At 53.9% G+C, this 24,266-nt stretch overlaps 3 non-coding genes across 3 annotated transcripts; 2 read left to right on the top strand and 1 right to left on the bottom strand.

Moving 5' to 3' along the window:
- Positions 1 to 467: 467 nt before the first annotated feature.
- TRNAL-UAG (transfer RNA leucine (anticodon UAG)) lies at positions 468 to 549 on the bottom strand. The gene has a single exon. It is a non-coding gene; the product is annotated as a tRNA-Leu (tRNA).
- Positions 550 to 9,083: 8,534 nt separating this feature from the next.
- Positions 9,084 to 9,156, top strand: TRNAF-GAA (transfer RNA phenylalanine (anticodon GAA)). The gene has a single exon. It is a non-coding gene; the product is annotated as a tRNA-Phe (tRNA).
- Positions 9,157 to 24,150: 14,994 nt separating this feature from the next.
- Positions 24,151 to 24,223, top strand: TRNAK-UUU (transfer RNA lysine (anticodon UUU)). Its single transcript has one exon. It is a non-coding gene; the product is annotated as a tRNA-Lys (tRNA).
- The last annotated feature ends 43 nt before the right edge of the window (positions 24,224 to 24,266 follow it).

The raw sequence follows: 24,266 nt of genomic DNA, 5'->3' as shown, positions 1-24,266 counted from the left end.
TCCAGTGTGGTTGGGTGTTGGCATCATCTCCTTTTGGTGCACAGGCAGGTTTCCAAAGGACCCCGCAGACTTTGAAATCCCCCTATTCCAATCAGCAGAGTAGCTGGCCATTAGCATGGCTATTTTGAGGTTTTGGCCAAATGTGGACACAGCCCATTTGTCCTTATTGATCCTTATCACATTTCTTTTGACCCCACCCTGCAATTTATCCAAGTCACTCAGGAGCCTATCCCTACCCTCCAGCAGATCTACCTCTTCCCCTAGTTTAGGGTCATCTGCAAATTTGCTAAGGGTGTAGTATTCCCCCTCATCCAGCTTTTCAATAAAGATGTTGAACCTTGCAAGACAGAGAACTGATCATGAGGACATTATACTTGAAACCCATCTCCAAACAGAGATGTCAGTTCCAACAGTTGGGGTCTGGCCATCAATGCAGCTTTCTATCCATCTTCCAGTTCATAAAAAGACAGCAGTGGTGGGATTTGAACCCACGCCTCCAATGAAACTGGAGTCTAAATCCAGTGCCTTAGACCACTCGGCCACACTACCTACAAAAGGTACCTCCCACGAGCATCAACCTCTCTTGACAGTTCCTCAGTTTCAGAACAGTTTACACCAAGAGTACATAGGAAGTTTTAAAACGCCTCCTATGTCATGCCTAGTGAAAATGTCAGCAAGTTTTCAATAAAAGGGGGCTGTGACACAGTATTCCAAAAAGATGGCTTTTAGCACACCCTAACCTTCCCCTGCCGTCTCTCTCGGCTGCTTTTTATCCCAGATCACACTGACACACAGAGGAAGGTGATGGGGATTACTGGTCATGATACTCTTAAAGCTGGAGTCACAGTTCCTGGGTGCAGCTGCCATCCTCTGCTCTAGCAGCTGAGCCTTTGAAGGGCTCCCCACGTGGGCCAGGGTAAGCAGTGACTTGTGGATGGACGTGATGGGAGGGGAACCCAACCCAGATAGAACTTCTGTAGCTTTGTGGTTGTTACATTTGCATTACACGTGCAATGTACTTGTTTAAAGCCCCATGAAAACACCAGCGCTTTGGTTGCTTTGCTCCCCTTTGGGGCTGAGAAGAGCTGGTCTCATTCTGTCTCCGGAGTAAACCCGACTGCTGTGTGAAAAAGGGTAGAGGTATCAGCAGAGCATATACGTCGCTCTCAGACTGGGGAAGTTACACAAGTTCGGCCGGTCTTTTTCAGGAGGCTTGTGTCTTGGCCTCCTCTGCCCTTGAGGATTGACTGACTGAGGCCATCTCTCCTGCTGGCCTCCTTTGCGTGACTTGCTAAAGGAAGAAGTGAGGCTGGAACGGGGCAGAAGAAGGAAGTAAAGCTGAGGCAGGCGGGAGAGCAGCTTAGCACCTCAGTGCAGTTAATGGAGCACCACTCTCTCTCCTGCCAAAGCCTGTGCAGGTGAGGCTGGCTGCAGGGGGGCAGAATCCTGTGCCTGTCCAATGGTGCTCCAGGAATGGCTCCTGGTACCCCAGGAAGAGAAGTGGGATTCTGGGTGGAAGGAAAACAAGCAAAGCTCTGTCTGAGTGAGTAAGGAGCAGGTCCTGGGTGGATTGGGCAGTGGTGGTCTTGAGGGACTCTCTGTCAGCCTTGGGGCAGCAGGGACCACTGTCCCTTTGTGACTGAGCCAGGCTGGTGGTTCATGGCTTTGGATGTGTCTGGTTGTGAGCAACTGGGACCACAAACCCTCCACCTGCCTGTGTGATGGGCAGATGTGCTAAATCTGACATTTGAGGGAAATGGTTTAGCTGTCAAATATCAGAACCTCTTTTCTGTGTGTGAACAGCCTTTGTAGCTGGGTGCAGGATGTGTCTGTCTGTCTTTCTGTCTGTGCTACAGAGCGTGTGGTAGGTTTCTGGGTCGCACTCACAGATGATTGGGCAATACGCTGCCTCGCCTGCTTCATGGCCCATCCTGTAGCACCTGCTGTCTTGTTGGCTCATTGGGAAAGCGAGGGGTACAGCTGAAGGCTCAGCAGCTCGGCTTTGCATGCAGTGTGGGCGTCTCAATTATCGGTAGCAGCCGAGGGCAATTTGAGGCCCTGTGGTCAACATCTAGCCTGTTAGCCCCCTTGTCTGTACGCTTCAGTCCAGGGTCATGCTGACACTGCACATCTGTGTTCTGAAGCATCTAAACGCTGGGCTTCAGATAGGCGCGTCTGTGCTTTCAAACGCTCTAAGACTGTGCTGTTCCTTTGTGCTGTGTGCTCAGAGGCACCGAAAAGGGGCAAGATGGAGTAGAGCAGGGGGATTGTGTCTGGTTACAGGACCCCAGGGGCTCCAGGGCGGGACAGTCACACGGACACCTGCCTCAGACCCTGTGGCTGCTGCTGCAGGCTGATCTATTGCTCTCAGTGTCAGAGAGAGGGGAGTTTGACATTCAACCCCACAGGCAAGTGTCTGCCCCTTTCCCAGCTGTGCACAGCCCAGCTCATCCCAGCTGCTGGGAGAGAGCAGAGCCCCTGAGCCAGCCTTGGGGACAGGCCCTTCTCTCACAGGCAGCTGCCCATGTCAGTGGCTGCAGCTGAGCCAGGGCTTCCCAAACCAAATCCCCATGTCTGGCCGGGGCACTGCACCCCAGCTGTTTTTGGGGCCCTGCTCACCCCAGGAAGCCGCACTGCAGGGGACAGGAGTGAGAGTAGAACTGTTGGGCCAAATCTGCCCATCCTGTTTCCCTGGCCAACCAGCGAGGTGCAGAAAGGTTCCTGGCAGGGTTGACTTTGGGAAGGATGAAAAACTTGCAGCACATGAAGATGAGGTAGTGAAGGTAATTGACTGCTAATCCATTGTGCTCTGCCTGCAGGGGTTCAAATCCCATCCTCATTGCATCTTTCTTTGTTGATTTCCAGCCCCATTGTTTGCAACTTCCAGCACACCTGAGTTTGCTGCCTCCCAGCTCCTGTGTTGGGCAGACTCCAAGCACAGGACACCTCTGTGAGGCTGAGCTGAGCTCTGGCTGCCAGAGGTGGGGGGTGGGATGATTTCATTTGCCGTGAAAGTGCCAAGCCTGACTGAAGTGTCAGCTCCACTCACCTCTGCCCCCTTCAGGGCTGCTGTGTGGGGCCGAGTAGGGCCCCAAACACAGCCAGGGGTGTAGTTCCCTGGCAAGGAAGGGGCGGCCCTGACTCAGCTGAAGTCAGGCACAGGTGCAGCTGCCTCTGAGTGAAGGGCTGGTTCCCCAAGGCTTGATGCAGTGCTCTGGTCTCTTCCAGCTCCTTGGCTGGGCAGTGCACATCTGGGAAAAGAGCAGATACTTGCCCAGGGGGAAGGAATGTTTCTCTGCCCCTGACAGCAATAGATCCAGCCACAGGGCCTGGGGCAGGTCTCCATTCCACTGTGCCACCCTGGGCAAGTCCTGAGTTCTTCTGTGCTTCTCAGCAGCTGGGGAAAAGCCTCTTTGGGACATATCTCCTGCTCCACAGCTGAAAGGAGCACACAGGAGCTGCTGGGTTCAGCTGCCAGGGGTGCCGGGCTGCTACCTTCTGCATCCCCTGGTGTTGGCCCTGACAGGACATGGGGCTGGAGGGACCTTTGTTTTGACCCACAATGGATGTTCTGGAGGTTCACATGCTGGTGACAGGCCAGTGCTCCAGGCCCCCCTGGGACACTCCTGTCCTCATGGGAAAGGAGCAGCTCTGGGCTTTCAGGTCAAACCGCACATGGCGGCTGCCACACTGTGGGGTGGCTCTTGCAGTGCTGCTGAGCCCAGCTTTGTGTGCTGTGTCTGAGACTGGAAACCCCAAGCCCCTTTGGGGTAACGACTGCAGCAGGAGAGCTCAGTGTCCCGGCCCCAAAGCAGCCAGACCCACTGAAATGCCGGAGAGTCCAGGGAAACACTTCCCTGCCCTGGGCTGTTTTCATGGGTGAAACTCTCTTCCAGCATTGACCTGAGTGAGACACTGACATGGCCACTTCCCAGCCCCAGCCCTGGGCACTCACCCACTAGCACTAGTAAATGTTCTACCCCTGGAGCGCATGACCCTCAGAATAAGCAAATGTCCTGACCCGCACAGCTCATTCCAGAGACCACAAACTCTCTGCAGCTGCCCATGGCTCCTTTCCACCGAGGCTGGAGAGATGAACTGGTTATTGGGAGTCTCCCAATGCTCCCATGAGGGGTTCAAGTTCTGCTGTACCTTTTAGCTCACCTTTGCTTGTTGTCCTGGCTGTAATGGACAAATAGGCTCTACGATGCCCAGGGGGCTGTGCAGGGGTCAGCCTGGAGGGTGGGGGGTTGCTGGGTGTCACTGTTGGCATCACCAAAAGAATTCCAAATGCCTCTGTCCAGGTGTGCTGGTGACTGGCAGTAACCTGCTGTTACTGTTCTTGGCATCCTCTGTTTCTATGCCTGTCACCTGCCTGGTCACACAGATTTGCTGAGCTACTTGGGCAGGTGAGATACATGCAACAGGGCTGGTTGTGTCAACCGCACAAGTCTGCCACTTGCGAGCATTTTGGTGGATGCTCCATTGTCTGAGAGCAGCCGCAGTGGAGATGTCGTTGTCTCTGGCAATAAGAGTTTAAACTGGGGCTCGTGGGGTAGATTTTTGTGCTTCCTTTCATGCTTACTAAACTGTGCTCTGCATGGGCTGTGCCCCAAGGGGTCTGTTCCCTCTGGGTGCCCAGAGGTAAACTCACAAATGAGCCTTTTGGGGGAAGGAGTCACTCCCGGGACCTCTCGCCCCTTCAGTCTCAGGGCGAATTGCTGACCCATGGCTGTGGGGCTGGCATCAGCCTGGCTCACTCGTCTCTTGCTTCGGTAGCTCTGAGCCAATGTGTGAGACTCGGCAGTTATGTTTCTTTGTTTCTCTGCTGCATTGGTCCTTTCTGCAGCTCCCTCTGTGGGAGGGCTCTGCCTGGCCCTCTGCCCAGCTCTGCCCCCTGCCTGGTGACTATTTACTGCTCAGAGCCACAGGCTTGTTCCTGGGCCTGGGTCAGTCTCTGTTGCTGCTGGCTGAGTGTGACACGGCCTAGGTGTGTCAGCCTGCACCAAGGGCATTTCTGTGTGAGGCTCCTGAGCCCCCCGGCTGTGGGTCCGGTTCTCCTGCCCAGTGCAGCCCATGGCAAGCAGAGCCCTGCGCATGTGCATCGTACTGCACCTTTGTGTGATCGATGGGAACAGACACCTGAGCCTCGGAGGCTGGGAACTGAGGCAGCTGAGGGACGGGTTCGCTCAGTTTTTGTACGTTTGTAGAGGAAAGTGTGAAGTGTTTAAATCCATGTCAAGCATCCAGTGCAACCCCAAAACATACTGGAGCCAGAGGTGAAAATGGATTTCCATTAAAAAAACCATCCAAACAGGGGCATCTGGTATAGCTTCATCTGCAGTCAAGTGTTCCACCACTGAGCCAGGCTCTCTATCACTGGAAAATGGTGAGAGGTTTGTCCCCAGCCCATCTCAGCGTGGGGATTTCTCCGGCGGGATACAGGCACAACAGAAAGTTCCTCACCGGATGGGAACTCTGATCTAAAGCCCAAGTGAATTGCAGGCAGACAAAATCTGACGGCCCTGCCCAACACAGTGCTGGAGGCTGGAATGATGACAGCAGGATGGGGAACAAGGGGAACACAGCGAGTGACAGCGATTTGTGCAAGTAGCAAACCCAGGCAGGAGTCAGGCCCTGCTGGGTGTGCCCTGTACCTTGCTGCAGCGATAGGAGATGATTTGGACCATGTCCCAGCCACAGACATTCTGGATGGAGCCCGCCATGCTGCACATGTTGACGATGGCCGCCTTGCTGCAGCTCAGCCCTCTCTGGGGGCTTCCCTGGGCAGCCTGCTTCAGCAAGGGTAGGAAGGCCTGGGCAGAGGGGAGATCAGAGCAGCCGTGGGGTCAGAAAAGGAACCAGAGTTCTGCTCGTGAGGCCGGGCACCAGAATGGAGGGTGGGTCTCTGCTCTTCCCACTGATGCCCAGCCCCCAGCCAGCCCAGAAGCAGGAGCCTCACCCAGGAAGGTGTGCGGAGCCATGGATCCTACTCATACCCTGTAGAGGCCAACAATGATCCCCAACTCATGTCCCTGCATTCACAGTCTTCATCCAGGGCAGATTGGGGGGGTCTGTGGCTCCCCACTGATGCCCACTTGGGTCTTGCCATGGCCCACCTGCAGCTGTTCAGCAAGGAGGATTTGTCCACGCAAGGGTACCCCCACCTGCGGCAGTGGACGGTCAGGTATGTACCCCACACGGCACACACCTCTGTGACACAGGGCGGGGGCACCAGACATGACTGGGAGCCCCACACCCCCAGCGGACCCCGACCTGCAATTGCACAGTAACAGCCCCAGGCCCTGCTCAAAGGTTGCACACAGGGAAAGCTGGGAAGTCAGCCCCACCCCCAGGGCACAGTGATTTGCACTGGGCTGGTAATAAAGCAAAGGGGTTGTGTGGAGGGTCACAAGTGGGACTGAAGGGCAGAAGGAGACAGAAAGGCAAAATGTTCTTCTCGTTACACCGCAGCAAATGCTCACCCTGAAAAGCTCCAGCCGGGGCAGCACAGCCCATCCCCCACTCCGTGAGAGACAGGCGATAACTCTGCCCCGGAGCTGGGCCCTCCTCACCCCACCCCTCGGGTGTGAAGAGGGAGAAAGGAGGGTGTGGGGAGCACAGAGTGAAAGTCAGGCTGAGGGAGCAAAGGGGGGCAGGACTCCAGGCTCTGCTGGTGGGATCCTGGCACTGGGGCAGGTGGGGTGGGAGGAGGATAGATTGGTGGAGTCTGATCTGCACACGGCAGAGGGGACAGGAAGTGAAAGGGGGTTTTTTCGTTCCTCTCATCCGCAATGTCCTCTCGGCAGCAACTCCAGCTTCCGTCGGGCACAATGTCTGTGCTGGGCAATGGGAAGGGGTTGTTGTGGGCAGCCCACCAGAGTGGGTCGGCCCCCACAAAAGCTCATCACTTGATAAATTCGTTTGGTTGTCGTTAAAGTGCTGCAGGACGGCTTTTTGGCTGAAGACACAGACGAACACAGATACCTCCCTGTCAGGACCCACAGCGCAAGCAAGGGGGGCACCAGGGCTTAACTGGTAAAAGCGCCTGCTTTGTAAACAGGAGATCCTGGGTTCAACTCCCAGCAGTGCCTGGTTGTGCATCATGAGCAACATTTTCCTACAGGTGTATGGGGAACCAAAAAGCCCTCCCTTGGCAATCCCAGTCATGGCTGGGGAAGGCAAAGGCTGATGGGAGAGGAGCATTGGGAAGAATCCAGGCACAGACCAGAGCTCAGCCAAAGGCAGCTGCAACTGGTGTTGGGAAGGTGGCTCCTCTGGCTACAAGAACAGAGACTGATCCTCCCAGCCCTGTGGCTCTCTGGCACTGCCTGTGCACAGCTGCTGACAGCGCAATCTCAGCTGGGCAGGCGAGGGAGAGTTACTCTCCTCTCACATCCCTTTGTTTGTCACTGACAAAACCCAAACGAGTTAGGAGAAAAGTCCCAGAGGCTCTGTGGCTCCCCTGGCCATGGACCTCCCAGGTAAGGGGAGATTTGGAAAGCAGCACCCAGTGGTGACTGGGCAAATCTTTCTGGCTGCCTCTCACCTGCTTTGCAGCACCTCTGGGCTGTGCTGGAGAGTTCAGAGAGCTGCAGGAGGCGGCTGCCGTCCTTCTGCAGGAAGAAGTAACAGACACTGACAGGTGGACAGCTGAGGTGGCTGCAGAGTGGGTGTGGGGAGCATGGGAGGAACCCCAAAGCCCTTTGTCTGTTACTAAGGCAGGGAGGTGATGCCCTTGATTCTTGTTATTCACCAACAGGTCTAAGGAGCCAGGGGCTCAGCATTAAGGCCTGGGCCACTGAGCACTGGGGAATCCCATTCACAGTGTGTATTGCCTTCTGGCCCTCTCCTGCCCCAGACCTGCCTCTGCAGAGACACCCCCCACACTAGTGAGCGACAGCGTTGGCCTGTGCTTGGAGTCTGCCCAGCACAGGCGCTGGGAGGCAGCCGGCTCAGCTGTGCTAGAAGTAGCATCACACAATAGGACTGGAACTCAACAAAGCTCAGCAGGATGGTGCTTATAAAGGCTCAGTGAGGATGGGATTCAAGCCCTGCAGAGCACAATGGATTAGCCGTCCATCACATTCACCACTCGGCACCTCACCCAACGTGCCTGGAACTTTTTCATATGTCCCAACTTCAACCCTGCCAGGAACCTTTCTGCCACTCACTGGCTGGCTGGGGACATGGGAAGGGCAGGTTTGGCCCAACAGGGCTATGATCACTCATGTCCCCTGCAGAGCTGCTTCCTGGGGTGAGCAGGGGACTGTGGTGCCCTGCCCTGGGAGCAGCACAGCTCAGCCCATGTGTCCCTGCTGGGTGGGTCCAGAGCAGGGCCATGGGCAGGGTCTGCAGCCTTTGTGTCTCCTCCTGTCACGCTCTGCTCCTTTCCAGCTGCTCTGTTAGCACAGCAGCTCCAGCTGGATTGGCCCCTTCTCTGCCAGGTCAGTCTGTGAGGGGCCGATGGGAGGCAGGTTCAGGAGCAGGCTTTGGCTGGGTCTGGCTGGGACTGAACATGTGGGATCAGGCAGGGGCACTTGCCTGGCACAGCTTCTTTTGGCTGAGGGGCAAAGATAGCTCTGTGATTCCCAGCCAGTGACATCAGTGAGGGCAAAGCCTTCAAGTCCATGCTCCTGACCTTGCCTCCCATCACACACACACATTGCCCCCACCACCACCCACTCACCGCCCCCACAGGTAACACATGGGGGGTGAAAAAATGAAACAGATTGTGATAGAGTGGGGGGGAGCGTGTGGGTGCATGTGTGAGACTCAGGCTGTAGGTAAAGTATCTTCTGTAAAAGGCCTTGTGATTGGAGAAAAACATCTCCAATACACCTACCTTCATACCTCCAGCTTCCATCCCAGACACACCACACGATCCATTGTCTACAGCCCAGCATTAAGATATAACCGCATTTGCTCCAACCCCTCCGACAGAGACAAACACCTGCAGAATCTTCTGACTCAGGAAGCTGCCAACGTTCCTCCTGCCTCCCAAGGACACTTGCTATCACAGCAATAGCTGAGAAAAACACCTCCAATATTGAGGTGATGACCTGAAAACCTCATAAACAGCTGCTGAAGTAACTCAGTTGGGAGAGCGTTAGACTGAAGATTTAAAGGTCCTTGGTTCAATCCCAAGCTTCAGCAAAGCTTTTCTGAACTTTTCCCAGAGAGCAATTAGTGACTGCTTGGTGCCTTACTGCTAGCAAATGCTCCTGGAAAGGATGTTGTCAGCCCTTCTGGGACACCAAGGCGCGAGCGTGCTCTTCCTTTCTTCTCTTGCTCTTCCGCAGCAAGGGGAGGAAAAAAGACCCCATTGTGCCCAGTATGATCCAGCCAACTTCACAGATCTTGCTGAGTGTTCCCAAAAGTCCACTGCTCAACCCGCCGAGCGAGTGAAAGGCAGCTCTGAGGCCCTCTCACCACCACTTTCTCCAGGTTGGCCCATCCAGGTGTCACAGCAAATGCCACACTGGTGGATGGCATTGCAGGGGAGGGTCAGAGGAACACAGCCGAGATTCTGTGGTGCACTGGTAATCACAGAACTTTCCAAGCTGAAATCAGCAAAAAACACAGTATGTCATTTGTGTCCTGACATGTTTCCCTGCTTCTATGGCTGGCCTGGAGCTGGGCATTCCCTGCCCCTATGAGTGCCAGCAATCAGACAGACTGCAGTACCTTTCAATGAGACATGGGGACACTTTTGTAATTAGTGAAACAAAAAACATCCACCAACAGTAGTTGTCCCCTTTGCTGCACTTAGGTGCCTGTATGCTGTTGATTTCTTCTCTTTGAGGCAATAAGAAGCAGCCAACTCAGAAGTTGCTGAGCTCGCCCATCTTCCCTGAGATGTGAGATTGCCTCTCCCCACTTGAGACACCCTTTGAGGTGGTGGGCCGAGAAGCCTTAAAAGGACTCGCTTTTCTTAGTTTCCAGCTTTAAGCTGCTGGATGAGGAAAGAGTGGCCAGGCAAGTGGGTGGCTGAAAAAGAGAAAGAGATCTGACAAACAGGAAATGGTGGAGTGACAACAAAGTCCACAACCCCTTGCATATTTTTCCAGCCAACTAAATGCAGCACCAGATTTGTGCTTGGTCCACAGGGAGGGCTTTGAAGCAGTTAGGGAACGTAGGCCATTTTCTGTGAGGTTCCCCTAAAGGTAAAATACTGTTGATGGAGCTCCAGAGGGCCTCACTCATCCACTAGGAGGAAAAAGCCCCAACTCAGGTGTGCCTGTGGAGAAGAAAGGCCCTGGAGAGACATTGATTTAGAGCAAAACCCACAGATTTGAAATCAGATTGCAGAATGCAGAGCTCTGAACACTGCCATTACGCCATGGGACCTGCAGCTAAACAATTTCTGGGCACCTGTTACTCTTTGGAGGTTGGCACCCTGCTTACCTTGGCTACTGATACTGGCATACATGCATTCCTTCTGAGAAAGGTAGAGTTGCTGTGATGGGGTTCAGGGGTCCCCATGCACTGCACCCTGGCCGTAGGCAGGAGCGACTCTCACTCAGCAGGTAGAATAGGAAGTTTATTAGGCGACAGAGGTCCAGTTTCTCACAGAAGAGTCAGTGCAGCAATCAGAGACAGTCATTCCATCCCATCCTGGGGAGAGGAGCCCGAGGGATGCCCCTCTGAGGTGCAGCTTCCCCCTTGCCCGGCTGTCTGCCTTCCATCTACCTCTCCCCTTCAACTTCTAACTGCCCCCTCCGATTGAAACCCAGCTTGGCTCCTCCCTCCTCTTTGTTCAGGGCAGAGGTGTTACCTGCCAGCCTAGGTTATAGCCCCAGGGTCATCCTTAGCTGCTGGGAGTTGCTCTGCTTCTCTCACACACATCCAGCCTGAGTCTCACACATGCACTCCTCCCACTCCATCACAGTTGCCTCCACAGCAAAACCAAACTTTCACCATTTGCCGCTGGTAAAGAGTACAGCTTCTTGGTGGAGCATTTGACTGCAGCTGAAAAAGTCCCAGGTGCTCCTTCACAGATGGTTGTCTTAAGGGAAATACACCTTCATCTCCAGTCCATTTGGGGTTTTCCCTAAAATACATTTAAACACTTGCCATCTTCCTTTGCAAATGTACCAGCACTGAGCAGACCTATCCTTCAGCGGAGATCAGTTCCCAGCCTGCAAAGCTCAGGGTTCTGTTCCCATTGAACACACGAGGGTACTGTACATCACAGATATGCAGGGCCCTGCACACAGTGGCCTGTGCTGGGCAGGAGAACCAGGCCCAAAGCCAGGGGGCTCAGGAATCTAACACACAAAGGCCACTTGGTTCAGACTGAGCTCACAGCACTTTGGCTTCATCACGCTCGTCCAGCAGTGTCAGGGCCCACCCCAGGCACAGGAAGAAGCCTGTGTCTCTGACCAAGAAACTTTCAACTGGCAGGGGCAGAGCTTCTGGAAGCCCCAGAAAAGAACCCAGCCCAGGACCAGGCAAAGCCCTCCCACAGTGGGGGCTGCAGAAAGGACCAACACATCTCAGAAAAGTCACTGACAGTTCCCAGCTGCAGAGCCCCATGCATTGGCCCAAGCAGCAGTAGCAGTAGGCATCCTTCAGTCTGCACAGACTATGGATCGCGCCCTTTAAAGTTTCAATTTAAGACTTCACTTACAGCGTCTATTGTGACTATAAAGACCCACACGAGAGTGACAGTCCTTGCTGCATCTCTTGCAGATGTAGTGGGTGTCTGGCAAGTCCTTATTGTGCTTTCTGTGTGCTCGCTTCTCCTTTGCTAGCTGTCTGATCTTCAACTCGCCCTTCTGAAGGCCCTTGTGTAACCCCTGCCTCCATCTGCCGCGGTCATCTGCTAGTTCTTCCCAGTTGTCCTGCTCGATGTCTACCTCTTTGAGGTCTCTCTTGCAGACATCTTTGTAACGCAACTGGGGGCGTCCGGGGGCTCTTTTGCCAGAGGCTAGCTCACCATACATGATGTCTTTTGGAATCCTTCCATCGTTCATCCTGTGGACGTGGCCAAGCCAGCGGAGTCGACGCTGCCTGAGGAGGGTGTGCATGGTTGGGATTCCAGCTTGCTCGAGGACGGCGGTGTTGGTCACTCTGTCCTTCCATGATATTCCAAGGATGCGCCTGAGGCAGCGCAAGTGGAAGAAGTTCAGCCTCTTTTCCTGGCGGTCATACAGGGTCCAAGTCTGGCTGCCATAAAGGAGGGTGCTGAGGATGCAGGCTCTGTAGACTTGCATTTTGGTGTGAGTGTACAGCTTGTTGTTATTCCACACTCTCTTGCTGAGTCTGGACAGAGTTGTGGCCGCTTTTCCGATCCTCCTGTTCTTCTGTTTGAAGTCCCTGCTCTGCCATCTTCGCCAGCCCTCCCAAGGGGTAATGCACACCAAAGTGAGTCTGGCAGCATTTGAACTCACACCCTTTGGATGATTGGCCTTAACTCAAGGTAACCACACAGCACAAAACCGCACAAATGCAGCACTTTAAAGACTAACAAGACAATCTCTTTGGTGATGAGCTTCAGATCAAGGTGATCACGACAGCTTAGAAGGCCATAACGTTTTCCATTGCACCACACACCTCTGGCACACAGAGACTAGGGACACCAGCATATGAGCTCCCCTCTCTAACTCTCCTGGCTAAGAACCATCCATGTCCCTCTCCCTTTATGTACTGGGACAGACTTGTGCCCTTCACTCCACAGTGACACACTTCTGGGCCCCAGAATTCAAGGGGTGGGTGTGGCAGTGACAAAACAAGGGCTTTTTGCAGAGCAGTCGCTGATTGGTTAAAGGAGGTGGGAAGTGGTGACCTCACAGACAGTGCAGAACAATGGCCAGGTGGGACAGGCTGCAGGACAGGGGCCATCTCAGAGCCCCCCAGGGCTTTGCTGCAGGGAGTCTTTTACTCGAGAGCTCTGCCCTGGAGTCTGGGGAGAGAATTCAGGGTGAGGAAGATGAGCGTGAGGAGAAGCCTCTTTGATGTGTTCTCCTTCCCCACCACTAACTGCGCTGGATGGCAGACGTCCCTGTGGGGAAGGTCGAGTCTGATCCAGCTGGTGCTGGGCAAATTGAAGGTAGGAAAACAACATCTTAAGGTTCTGCAATCCCCAATGGAACCGCACAGTAAATGAATCAGGATTCTCCTTCCAGCTCCCTTGGCCCAGAGCTGGAAAGCGCAACAGTCTGGGAGCCACTAATGCCTTTTTCTCTGGAGCAGGGCTACCAGGCCATCTGCCACAGAAAAGTCTCTTGAAATGTGCAGTGCAGCTGTACATGAAAAAGAGACCTGTTCTACCGACTGCACTGGCTCCGTGCTGAGGTCAATTGTTTCATCTTTAATTTGTTGTGTCGATATTGCGGGAGGTGTAGGAAGTGTTTGGGAGAGCTGCAGCACCAGTGAGTGGCAAGATCAAGATTTCCAAATACAGTGTCTACACACAGGAAGCCTATTTCAGATGTAGCCATTGGACGTACTATGGCTGATTTCAAAATGGGCTCCAGTCCCTGTCTTAGCAGCCCCCGTTCCCAAGAGCTGCTCTTACTCGTACAAGGAGGTTTACGCCTTTCAAAATAAGCCAACCCCGATTTATTTCTAAATTATTTCAAAGCAGCGGTTGCCTTGTGCAGATGCTGGGATAGTTATTTTGAAATAGCTTTGCTGTGTAGAACCCCCTTATGAACCCAGGGCTGTGACAGGCACAGCAGCAGCTGCTCAGAAGACACCCAGCACTGCAAGTCAGGCTGTCACTCACCAGCACCCCAGGGAGAGGGGATTTGGAATGGTAACTGAAGCTGCGTCTACACGTGCACGCTACTTCGAAGTAGCGGCACCAACTTCGAAATAGCGCCCGTCGCGTCTACACGCGTCAGGCGCTATTTCGAAGTTAACTTCGACGTTAGGTGGCGAGACGTCGAAGTCGCTAACCTCATGAGGAGATAGGAACAGCGCCCTACTTCGACGTTCAACGTCGAAGTAGAGACCGTGTAGACGATCCGCGTCCCGCAACGTCGAAATTGCTGGGTCCTCCATGGCGGCCATCAGCTGGGGGGTTGAGAGATGCTCTCTCTCCAGCCCCTGCGGGGCTCTAGGGTCACCGTGTCCAGCAGCCCTTAGCCCAGGGCTTCTGGCTGCTTCTGCAGCAGCTGGGGATCTATGCTGCAGGCACAGGGTCTGCAACCAGTTGTCAGCTCTGTGTATCTTGTGTTGTTTAGTGCAACTGTGTCTGGAGGGGCCCTTTAAGGGAGCGGCTGGCTGTTGAGTCCGCCCTGTGACCCTGTCTGCAGCTGTGCCTGGCACCCTTATTTCGATGTGTGCTACTTTGACGTGTAGACGTTCCCTCGCTGCGCCTATTTCGATGTTGGGCTGAGCAACGTCGAAGTTGAACATCGACGTTGCTGGCCCTGGAGGACGTGTAGACGTTATTTATCGAAATAGACTATTTCGATGTCGCAACATCGAAATAAGCTATTTCGATGTTGGCTGCACGTGTAGACGTAGCCTGAGTGAGGGGAATACAGGGCAGAGCCTCCCCCACACCCAGTAAAGCATCTGCATCCTGCCACCTCCTCTCAGCAGGACTCTGGCCTGCTCCCTACAAGCCACTCAACGCCTTTCCTTGATCTTTGGCCCTTGCTGTCTCGAGCAGTCAAGCAAAGGGGAACACACCAGCACCCTGAAGCTGTCTCCGAGGTAGCAAAGGGCTTAGTGTTAACCAAACAAGCCAGCCAACCCACAGAGGACCAGGCTTCTCCGAGGTGCTTTCAGAAAGGAGCAACTGGCAGTTGCGAGGACAGTATTACCCCTGCAGTGAGATCGCTGTCCCTTCCCCACAGCTCAGCATCCCACCTGCGCATTCCCAAACCCCCTCCCCCCACCATCCTGAGCCCCAACCTGGCTCCTCCGCCCCCACCCCAGCCCCAGACTGTGTCTCCCATTCCCCACTGCCCTGAGCCCTGGCTAGGAATTCCCTCAGACCCTGCTGCCCCTCACCCGCTGTCCTAGGCCCCTGCTGGGTGTTTCCTCAGACCCTGCCTATCCCCTCCCTCTCTTCCCCTGAGCACAACGTTAACACGGCCCATGTTCCCTGGCAGAGGGGTAACACCATCACCCCCTGCTGCAACGTGCTTCCAACGGAGGGACCCCAGCCTGCTGCCTGCTCCTGAGCTCAGCTGCTCCCAGCTCACCCAGAGCACAGGGCCTTAGACCAGCAGCTGCCCTGTCTGCTCTCCTACCACAGACACAGAGCCCACAGGAGCAGAGCCCACAGCTGTCACCCCAACCCCAGAACCTCTGCGTATGCAGCACTAAACCTGCCCACCAAAATGATTCACCTGCAACTCGTTCCTACCTGCTGCAGGGGTATCTCCCTATGAGGTAAATGGCTCACGTGTGCATCACCACTTTCTCTCAGCCGAGGCAGTCCATGGCCACGGCCTCCTCTTTCAAATCCAGCCTCCACATCAAACATGTGTGTGTTCCCTCCAGGTGAGAGAGGAGATATTCAAAGGGCTCTCATGAGCCCTTGCACACAGCTCCGCACAGGGACCTACAGATCCCCCCTGTACATTGAGAGCTTTCTGGGGGGGAACTGTGAAGGGGGCACTGCTCTCACATTACCTTGGAAGAAAAGTGTGGAGAATAAAGTTGTCATTGGAGAACGTGGGTATTGATCCCACTACCTCTTACATGCGAAGCAAGCGCTCTACCATTTGAGCTAATTCCCCTGGTTGTAGGCAAGTCTTGTGCCCCAGCCACTTCACTGTTGAGTCCACACGTCCCTGCAGCTCCCCAGCTCCTTTCCTAAGATGACACTTGTAAGACCCGTTCCTACCAGCTGGCTGGCTGAGCTGTTCAGACAGTGCTGCTAATAATGCCAAAATGACGGTTTCCAGCTCTACATGAGCCCTTGGGGCATCTTGACTAAGTGGCCTGGCTGCTCTAGACAGGGAGGTTCCAGTGGCTTTGCAGTGCCTGGTGTCCTCTGCACAGGTTCTACTGGCTGTGTCAACTCCCTGGACTCAGCTTGATTAAGCTCCGTGGGCAGGTGAGATACATGTAACGGGTGACTGTGTGAACTGCAGGGGTCTGTAGCATGAGGTGCTTTGGTAGATGCTTCATTTCTGAGAGCAGCTGCAGTGGAGAGTTAGTGGTCTGTGGGAGGAGGGGTTTCCTCTGGGGCATATTTTTAACCTTTTACTGAATAGCCAAGTCTGTGATTTATTTCTCAAGCCATTTTCAGAGTGTCCCATCTGGGTGTGTTTAACAGCTGGAGCAGGTAGAATGGGTGATTAAACAGAGGTTCTGAAATGGGGCGTTAATATTCTTTTTAGAATGACGTCATATGAAATAATCATCAGAAGCATTGCTCCTTGTCAGTTATCAGCTGCTTAAATCTGATTGTCTTCCATACCTATGAGCTGTTCCAAATATGTATTTACAACAAAGATATTTATTTGTACCCATGAGGCAAATCTACACGACACCAGCATTGGTGTCACCCATAAAAAATTCTGTCCGCCCCAAAGGAAATTCCACCAGCCCGAGGATGGGCAATGTCCGAGGGAACACAGATGTGGCCTTGGTTCTCTGGTGGCTGACAAAGGAAGGGATGAGGGCTGCAGAGGTTGAGGCTCGTGGGCTGCTGCCCTCCCCCAGTGGCCAGACCACTGGACGGATGCAGTACAGAAGCTGTTATTCTGGATCGTTCTGCAGAAACCTTTTCCTCCCTGCCCTGGAATTGAATGGGGGGAGGAAGGTGTGGACTGTTTGATGTTACACCACTGCAGGGAATGTGCAGACTGTTTGATGTTACACCACTGAAGGGGACAATGCTACTCCTTTTGCCTGACACCTCTCAGATATTCATGTGATTTTTCTGGCCAAGGTTGGGAAACTTATTTATTCAGCCTAGTGCACTCCCCTGTGGGACCAAGAGCCCCCAGAATGCAGGTGGGTATCTCCCCTTTGGTCTTCATTTCAACTCCTCTCTTGTGGAACCTCTCTGCTAAGAAGTGAGCCCAAAAGGCCTTCTGAGCCACGCTCAGAGAGGAGGACGTGGCAGTAAGAGTCTTGTTTCAGCCAGCTGGCAGTTTACTCTGCTGCTCTACAAGCCTGCACCAAATCTTTGCAATTGGGCTCTGTAATTTGATGGCTCTCACCATTTGACTGTCAACATTTTCTCCCTTTCTTATTTCGGAAGAAAGCTTTCGAATTTAGATTATACAGTATTGGCACAGTCTGCCCTTTTGGGTAAGAAGCTGAGAGGGAAGGCTGCTTCCAGTAATAAGGAAACTCACACAAAGGTCATCAGTAGCAGACTCTTAACAGCACTGTGCCTGGGTGGGCTTGAATCTCCATCTTTCCGGTTAATAGCTACAGGATTAGCACATGGCTGCAAAGCCACTCACCAGCAGAACACTCGCCCTCTGCCAGCGTCAGTGCAGGATACTCACCATACTGCATGCTGGGTAAAGCCTTCACAGCTGAGTGGTGTGGCGTAGCAGAAGTGTGCTGTGCCCATAACCCAGTGGTCAATGGATGAAAATGGTTCTCTGCCAGCTGTAGAGACTTTGAAAATAGCAGCCTGCCCCACTTCTGCTGCAAGTCTGCATCAAAAACTTTGCAATTTGATTATTTTGGCAATTTTACCCTCCACCTCGTCTTTCTTCTTATTAATAAATGCAAAAGGATTGGCCCAGTGGGCTCTTTTCGCTAAGGTCTTCTGGGTACCTTGACCTGGGGCTGTGGCAGGTCGTTTGGAACTGGAAGAACCTGGGTGGATTTGGTGAGATTGGTTTACGTCTGTGTGAGGAGGATACGGGCTGTGGCACAAGGGAAGCTGGGTGTGCAAGAAAACTGCTTGTGTGACTTCTTGCTGGCCAGGCTGGCAACAGATGTGGTCTTTGTGACTGATTTGGTGCCATGTGGGGAGAACACCCAGTGCTGGGCTGTAAGCAGCCCTGTGAAGCAAAGGGGTGTTGCACCCCCATCCCCAGAAGAAGGGGATGCCTGCTGGAGGCCTCACTGGGTGAGCCCAGAACACCTGTGCCCAGCCCCACAGAGACTGACACAGGAGACAGGACATGCTCATGGCAGGACCCAGGGCTCACTAAAAGGGTGGCCTCTACGCCAAGCAGAGGAGCCTGGCTGAGGTCCTGGAATCAGGAGACAAAGACCATACACCCAGGTGGCAGACTGGCCAGAAGGGCCCACCTTCTGCTTTGACATGACCCCAGAGGTGGAGATGACCCTCCTGCTTACCTGCTACTCAGAGGTCCTGGACTGACCTGAGCTCTCTGCCCCTCTATGAAATCACTCTCGGGAAGGTCCTGATCTGCTGTCTGCCAGCTACCTGTGCATCCCAGACCGACCCAGGGGTCCAGGACCAGCCTGAGCCTACAGCTCTGCTGTCACTGCACTAGCCCAATGACGTAGGCATGCCCGACTTTCCAGACCTGATGGAGGCTACTTACCCAGATGACAAAGAACTGCCCAACCTCCCAGATAACACGGCGTGGGACCTCGAGACAAGGGAGGTGGAGGTAGGAAGCAGCTGGGGAAAACGCCCCATCAGAGCCCATGTTGATGTGTTTTGGGGGATCCCCGCTGAGCAGAGCTGGTGTGCCTGTGCCCCCTCCCCATCTCCTTTGCCTCTCCCAACCCAGAGTGCCTTGGTGGTGTGCTTGGTGCTGTACCCTGCTTCAGGGAAAACCCACTGGCAAACTGTTTGAACCGCTCCGCCCTGCCCCTGGCCCAGGGCTCTTATATTGTTTGGACTGCCCCGTCCTGTGAACAAGCTGCTGAGGCTGATTAAACGCCGCCCAGCCCTGCCCCAGGCCCAGGGCTTCTACACAGACTGGTTGTGTAGAGGCTGAGTCTGACTAAGGGACTGCCCTAGGGCTGGGGCTTCTGTCTTGACTGCCCACCTGCAGCCCTGTTAAATGGGACTGGGGCCCATGGAGACTGTTGTCTGCCCAGAACCAGGCAGTGCCTTGATTTGGAGAGGTCTTGTGGCCTGCTCCACCCTAGAGGGGGCGCACATGCCTGACCCAACCTCTACACCCAGTTTGAAGCAATTTGCCCTGGTTTGGCTCTCTCAGCTGTGCCCAGAGTATCCTCCTGTCTTACAGACACATGAAGAGAGAGAGAGATCCAGTGTATGGAGAGGTTCCTGGCCACCCTATCCCAGTGACCCCTGCCTGCCTTGGGGACAGGTGCTTCTCGGCCCAGTTTAGGGAGTGTTGGCTGGGATATCTCGGCACAGCTAATTCAACACACTGCATGAGTCCAGGAAAGGTGGTATCATTGCACGTGGGCTCTCCCTGGGCCCTCTTCTCTGCAACAGTGAGGTCCTGGGTGTCCTCCTCACCCCGGCTGCCACCCTCAGCCACCCCCTCCCAGACAGCCACCCACCCAAAGCTCCTCCTTCACAGGCCAGCTCTGCGCCTTGGCTGTGCGGGGAGGAACCAATGGTCACATGGCAGCTCCACCCAGGCGCAGCCAGTGTCTCCCAGGACAGGACAGAGCAGGCCCGGCTCAGGCAGTGCTGCTGCGTTAGCTCCGGGTGTTTATTGAGGACACAGGCACAGCTGACAGCAGGGTCACTGGAACAGCCTGGCCCAGAGCTCCTGGTGCAGGGCTGGGAGCGTCTCACCAGGGAAGAACTTCCCCTTCCCAGTTCCCAAAGGCCCCATTGTCCTTCTCGCAGAGCGTGGAGAGCACGTGCAGCATCCCTCGGACACTCGCCTCCACCGTCAGTAGAGCCTGCGGGGGGGAAGCAGAGTTAGGGGGGAGCCTGCCCTGGGAGTGACTCAGGACACCAGGGGCCCACAGGCAGGGTCCAGCTGGCATTCCCTTGAATTGTCCCACACCCGAGTGGCATGAATTTTCTCATGTGTGTCGAGGTGAGGGGGTGCAACACGCAGCTGACGTGTGACTCCTCCCCTTCACCCTGGTGCACATAACACAATTCATGTGGTGGGAGTGCGGCCAAGGGGTCTGAGTGGGGGAGGGGCTCCGGGCTGGGACAGAGGGTTGGGGTACAGAAGTGTGAGGGCTCTGGCTGGGAGTTTGGGCTTTAGGGAGGTGCCAGACATCAGAGATTCGGGCTGCCGGAAGGGAGCTCTGGGTGTGGAAGGATCTCAGGACTGTGGGTGGGTGTGAGGATGGGGGTCCAGGCTCTGAGGTGGGGTGCTGGAGTGGGTTTAGGCTTTGGGTTGGGAGTGGGGTGTAGAAGGGATCCAGGGTCCTGGCTGGGAGTTTGGTTTTTGGGTACATGAGGACACTGGATGGAGATCACAGATATGACCCCCATGGAAATACCTGCGAGCTGGTGTGCATGACGACCAGCTCCCCCTCTCCAGCTCCTCACAGCATCAGCTCTGCTCACCTTCACTCTGGGATGCCAGCAGCTTGAGGAACCAAGCAAGCGGCAGCAGGAGGTTGGAAGCCCAGGGCACAGCACTGAATCCCTGAGGGCATGTGAGTGGCACACGATCCCTCCGTGCAGGGCGGAGGTGGAGGGTAGGACGGGTTCCAGCACGGCCATTACCCCCAACAATGAACATCTGTTCCTAACACTTGCCTACCACTGGCCTCTCCCAGTGAGGCACCTTCCTGGATGGAGCTGGAACTCCCCATGTCTGTCTGCACCCAGCCAGGATGGACAGCAACACTCAGGATCCCATCTCCACCATGCCCTAAGGCCTGGCACTTGGTGAGCATGTTGAGAGCAGCCTGCGGGTGAGAAGCCATGAGCAGAGACAGCAGAATGTGGGGGAGGGAATGAGCCCTCTAGGAAATGACCCACCCTCCCACAGGTGTACAAGCGTCTGAGAGCAGCGTTCCTTTTAATTTCATCTTTCCATGTGCAGAATAAATTGAACGTACACCAAGGCATGTGCGTGTGGGCACCACCAGTAAACACACACCCTGCCAGCTGCGGGTGCTCTGTTTATCAGCTGGGCTGCATTTGAATTTCTTCTGGATGGCCCCCCAAGCACTCAGCTTCTAGAAAACACTTGTTAAAAGAAAACAATAGTGTGAGCTGCAATCTCTCAAGAAGGGCAGCAAGCTGCAGAGGTAGCTGCACTTTGACGAGCCATTGATGCTGAGAGGCTTCCAGTGGGCTGTGACAAGTGAACACACCTGAGAGCCGTGCTGAGGCAATTCTTGGTTATGCAGGATCTGGGTAGGTCGGGGAAAGTGGAAATGTGACATTGATTCTCCTTTGGATTCCGTTTTACTAGGCCCCCTTGATTTGAACTGGGGATGGTCTCGAAGTGGGGTATGTCCAACCCTAGGAGGGGTAAAATTAACAGCTCTGCCCTGGCCCTTCCCTGTGCCAAGACTGGCTAGACTGGGGCTGAGCCATCCCTGGCCCATCTCTGCATGGGGAGTTCTCTGCCAGGATATGGGCACTGTGCCTTGAGTGAGGAGCCACTGCAATCATGATCCATATTCCACTGCTCTCAGTTGTGCTGTGTGTACAGGATGGAGAAAGTGCATGAAAGACTGGAAGAGCGTGTGGTTGGAGGTCAGGATTTTCCTGTAGAGTTCTATGGCTTGTTTATTTTGGCACCAAAGCAGAGGGCAAAACTCTGCACAGCTAAGGATGTAGATGTGCGATTGTCGAGGTAGTGAGAATCAGTCAGGTGCCTGTACCCAGCCCTGCTACAGCTGGAGAGGTTCCTACACTGTTAGAAGACGCAAGGTCGAGTTCTCCACAAGGGGTCTCTTACACAATGCAAAGCAGCACTTTCCCTTGCATGACCTTATTTCCATTTGCTGCATGCAGGACACATGGTAAAATTACTCAGGTTTGAGCAAGCTCACGAGCAATCCAGCAGACCACAGGCTGCAGGGTCCCACGCCCGCCCCAGATTTCTGTCAGGGTTCCCATCAGAATGTGCCCAGCAGCAATTTTTGTAATTTGTGTGGGAGGAAATGACGGGAGCTGCTTCAGGCCACAGCATATGGGGTGGGTTGGAGGGATGACTTGGCCTATGTCTTTGCAGAGCTTTTCATAGAATCATAGAAACATAGAAACATAGAACACTAGGACCGGAAGGGGCCTCGAGAGGCCATTGAGTCCAGTTCCCTGCCCCGACGGCAGGACCGACCACTATCTACACCATCCCTGATAGACATCTATCTAATCTGTTCTTAAATATCTCCAGCGAGGGAGATTCCACAACCTCCCTTGGCAACTTATTCCAGTACTTGACCACCCTGACAGTTAGGAACTTTTTCCTAATGTCCAACCTAAACTTCCCTTGCTGCAGCTTAAGTCCATTGCCTCTTGTTCTCTCCTCAGAGGCCAAGAAGAACAAGTTTTCTCCCTCCTCCTTATGACATCCTTTAAGATATCTGTTCCGTTGTCTGCGTCATCATATTTATACACCGATGAATGAAGTTTTTCCATTCTACAGACTTCTTACATGCGCCCAAACGGGCTTTTATATATTTGAACATCACTGACATTTCGGTAGGTTCTGATGACATGAGACAGGTTGTGGGGGAGCTGCTCATTTCAGGGATGAAATGTGGGGACCAATGTAAAAAGTTTCCTTCTTTATATTTATCCAACTTCTAAAATATCTCCAAAGATGGAGATTTTGCCCTTACCCGAGGCAATTTATTCCAGCGCTTAACTGCCCTGACAGGAAATATCTCCGAATCTCCAACCTCCCTTGCTGCAATTAAAGGGGAATTCAATTTAACTAAAATTAAAGGGAAGGAATTTTATGATTTGTAGCTGTATTCCCAATTCGATAGACTGATTGATTGATGTTTGGTGTCTATCTATCTATCCATCTATTGGTCATTACTCTGCCCACATTAGGGATTGGAGAACTCACTGCTCAAAGAATTAAATTTAAGCTTGAGAGAGAAATAAAATTGTGAAATGTGCAGACCTGAGCACAGAGATGTTCTGCATGTGAATTATGATACAGACCCACAAGTGTGGACTTTGGATCCTTTCCCTTCCAGTCACTGCATTAATGTCCTCCAAACACCCCAGGGGTGTGGGGCTTTCTCTAGCCCTGGGCGCCTTCCAGTGCAGACCAAGTGCCTGTCTGGTGTGCGCTTTGGTGCCACACTCCCGACTGCACCATACAGGAGGCCTGTGATCTTCAGGGGCGTCAGATGAGACGATCTCTGCAAAGAGCCTGTGGCACAGAGCAGCCTCTGGTGTTCCCATGTGCAGCCAGCTAGAGCCCCAGAATGTCCCTGAGAGAGTGGGGGTGACAGAGGGGTAGCAGCTCAGCCATGCAAAGGGGCTGCCAGGGGCAGGACATGAGCCCTGCTGGGCAGGGGCAGGTGTGGGAGTGACATCACAAGGGCCTTTTACAGCACCTCAGCCGATTGGTTAAAAGAAGCTGGAAGGTGATGACCTCATAGAGAGTCCCTGACACCAGCCATGTGGGACAGGCTGCAGGGCTGGGGCCATCTCAGACACCCCCGGGGCTTCCCCACAGGGAGTCTCCTTCCTCCGCTCTGCCCGTGAGGCTGGAGAGGAATCAGGGTGAGGAAAATGAGCATGAGAAGGAGCCTCTTTGTCCCGTTCTCCTTCCCTCTTGACTAACTGCGCTGGACGACCGACGTTCACCTGGGGCAGGTCAGAGCCTCATCCAGCTGATGCTGAGCAAATTGAAGGCAGGGAAAACACTCAGTTAAGGTGCTGCCCTCCCCAGTGGAAGTGAAGAGTGAATGAATCAGGTTCCTCCTTTCTCGTCCCATCGCCCATTGTTGTGAAGCACAACAGTCTGTGAGCCACGAATGCCCCTTTCTCTGGAGAGTCACTAACAGGCAATTTACCACAGAAAACTCTCTGCAAATGTGTGTTCGCTCTGTATGAAAAAGAAACGTGTTCTACTGACTGCACCGGCTCTGCGCTGAGATCAATGGTGTCAGCATTCATTTGTTGTGCAGAAATTGCCGTAGGTGTGTGAGGTGTTCGGGAGAGCTCGCAGCACCAGTGAGAGGCTTGGCCAAGATTCACTCCAACAATCTATTTTCTTTGCATCTCACCTCCTGCAGCCCAGATAACAAAGACTGGAGTCCGGCCCTTGTGAGCACTTTGCCCCACACATTTGTCTTTTGCCCAGCTGGCAGGCACATTTGACTCTTTCTACTCTGTGATAGGCTGTATGGAGGGTTTTATTTGTGGCCTGGTTAGCTCAGTTGGCAGAGCATGAGACTTTTAATCTCAGGGTCATGGGTTCAAGCCCCATGCTGGGCGCTTCCTTTCTTGCACTAATGTTCCCAGCCTACCAAACAGTTTT

This window comes from Carettochelys insculpta, chromosome 33, assembly GCF_033958435.1.
Source record: "Carettochelys insculpta isolate YL-2023 chromosome 33, ASM3395843v1, whole genome shotgun sequence".
Lineage (NCBI taxonomy): Eukaryota > Metazoa > Chordata > Testudines > Carettochelyidae > Carettochelys > Carettochelys insculpta.
The sequence above is the reverse complement of the archived record's forward strand: the minus strand, read 5'-3'. Positions and strand labels throughout refer to the sequence as shown.